The following is a 2,500-nucleotide window of genomic DNA, read 5'->3' on the forward strand; positions in this document are numbered from 1 at the left end:
ACTGACCGAGTCTCCTGCTTCATTCAACTTGGCTAGTTTTGAACGCAATGCTCGTGGTCGTGCCCAGGCAGGGCTGAGGGTCTGGCCCCTCGGACTGGGTTTCGGCCGGGAGGCAACTGATAAGGCTGTCTGCCGCATGTACGGTGCGTGGAGTCGATCCAGGGTTCTCAAGGGGGCAGGGCCCGATGGCCGGGTCCGCCGGGAGACTTGCCGGAGGGTGGGTTGAACGGTGGCCGGTGGTCGCGGTTGCTGGCCGTGCGAGGGCTCTCGACTCGGTTTCCTAGGATCATGGCCTGTGTGTCTTGGGAGGCTGGGCGCATCAGACGTGTGTGGGGGATTCGTCTCCCGTGTGGGCTGCTTGTCGGGGTGGGCTGCGGTGGCACCGGCACCGAGCTCGCGGCTGCGGGATTGGAATGTGGAGAGGGACTTGTCTCTATGACCCTGCCATTCTCGATGTGGGTTCTCTCATCCACGCTTTCGAACGCTTGCGCCGCTTCTCTCGGGGCGACCGCCGAATCGCACGAGGACTTTCATTACTGATCTAACCCTGATGAGCTGCTAGGTGGGGGGACTGTGTCCTGCTCGGACTGGTGGCTCGCTGGGCAGCACGGTATGGTGGTCTGGGGACCGGGTTGAATGCTGGCGAAAGGGATGGGGCGGATAGCGCGGAGCTGTGGTTGCCTCGGCTTGTCCGCGGGTGAGGGGCCATGGCATCGCGTGCGGGCGAAAGCGCGCGGGGCCTAGGCTGTCCGTCTCTGTTCCCATATACAGGTTGGTGCGCCTGGACTCTCTGGTGGTCACGGGTATGGTGGTGTGGTCCCTGGCTCTTTGAGCGAGGGATTGCTCCCCGGAGGCGTAACTCCCTGAAGCGCTGGTAAGCCTGAGTACGCACCTTTGCTGGGTGCGTCCTATGGTGGACAGGGCTGGGTGGGGGGCGACTTCCGGGACGGATGGACGCGGCTAAGAGTTGGGGTCCTATACAGTTGGATGGCTAGCTTTAGTTGCGATTGAAGGGGGAGCCTGAACTGTGCCTCGGGGGTCCGCCTCGGCGTGTGACTGGGTGCGCTGCCCTCGGGCATGGGGATGGCTAGGTCGGTGGTTGGTAACACCGTAAGCTCGGTAAGCTCCATAGCTCCATAGCTCGGTAAGACCTGGCGAGCGCGGTCGCCGGCCGTCGGCGATGCCGTGGTCGCGGGGGGCGCGCGGTGGCGGGCGCGGGGGTGACTTTGGACGTGCGGCGGGCGCTTCCCGCGGATCATCTCAGCTACGGCGCCCGTCGGGGCCCCGCGGCGGCGTGGACGTCGGCCGGTCGCTTCCCGACCCCTCCGGGGGCCGGTGGCGGTCGCGCCCGGCGCCCGCCCGCTCGGTGCGCTCCCGGCGGGTGGCCTCGGCCGGCGCCAAGCAGCTGGCTTAGAACTGGAACGGACCAGGGGAATCCGACTGTTTAATTAAAACAAAGCATCGCGAAGGCCCGCGGCGGGTGATGACGCGATGTGATTTCTGCCCAGTGCTCTGAATGTCAAAGTGAAGAAATTCAATGAAGCGCGGGTAAACGGCGGGAGTAACTATGACTCTCTTAAGCATAAATGCCGGGGGTCATGGGAAATGGCAACCGCCCAAGGGGAGCAGTCGGAGGTGGGCTGCTTCTCTGGTTGTCAGTCGCGTCATATATGACTGCACCTCCACGTGGTGCCCGCTGGTAACGGCCATGCCTGGCATGGACGGCTAACGCAGTCAGCCTAGGGGGGGCAGATGCCCGGCTTCCCCCGACCCGTTAGGACAAGGATTGGCCAGCTCGGATGGTCGCTTCTCGATTGGCTGGCGTGCAGACTTCAGGAGGGGCTGCACGTCTTGGGCAACCTTCTGGACCCGAAAGGTGAGACTTGTCTCCCTGAGCGCTACTGAGGCAGCAGTAGTGGCTCGGATTCTGCAGTAGTTTGACTACCTATGAGTTAGGAGGAAGGGCGATACCGAATACTACGAGAATCCTGGGGCCGCCGTCTGAACCCGGCGACGGTACTCATGTAGCTCCCTCTCCCCGGTTGCTCGTCTGATCCCGGCGGGCTCCGAGTACCCCATTTCCTATCTGACCGACTGGCAATCATGACCTGCCTTGGTAGGGCCCCCATCGGCCTCGGCTTGCCGACACTGGTGGACGGTTCCTACCCACTGCGGGTCGCCCTCTAGCACCTTGCAGGCTGGCTTGTGCGCTCGCTCAGCGCCCTGCTGGTACGCCTGGTGTGGCTGAATGGTGGCGAGACTGAGATGAACCGAGACGGTACTGATGCCGTTACGCATAGTGATAATACACAAAGGCTGGATGTGGCGCCTTCTGTCGAATGTAATTTCTCAAATCCTAGCGGTAACGCAACTACTGTGAAGCCTGGGCAGCCGTGATGAGTGCTGGTCGCTGGATGGCTTTACGGGGAGCGAGCTCGGCATCTCTGATGGGGGCCTCTCCCAAGTGGGTCAGACTGTGGACTTGGCTTTGGTTGGGGGC

At 62.9% G+C, this 2,500-nt stretch overlaps 1 pseudogene; it reads left to right on the forward strand.

The window, feature by feature from the left end:
- Positions 1–2,500, forward strand: part of LOC147036376 (28S ribosomal RNA) — an 11,188-nt pseudogene that overhangs the window by 4,726 nt on the left and 3,962 nt on the right.

Source organism: Syngnathus leptorhynchus, unplaced genomic scaffold (assembly GCF_054491065.1).
Source record: "Syngnathus leptorhynchus isolate UIUO unplaced genomic scaffold, UIUO_Slep HiC_scaffold_657, whole genome shotgun sequence".
NCBI classification, from domain to species: Eukaryota; Metazoa; Chordata; class Actinopteri; order Syngnathiformes; family Syngnathidae; genus Syngnathus; species Syngnathus leptorhynchus.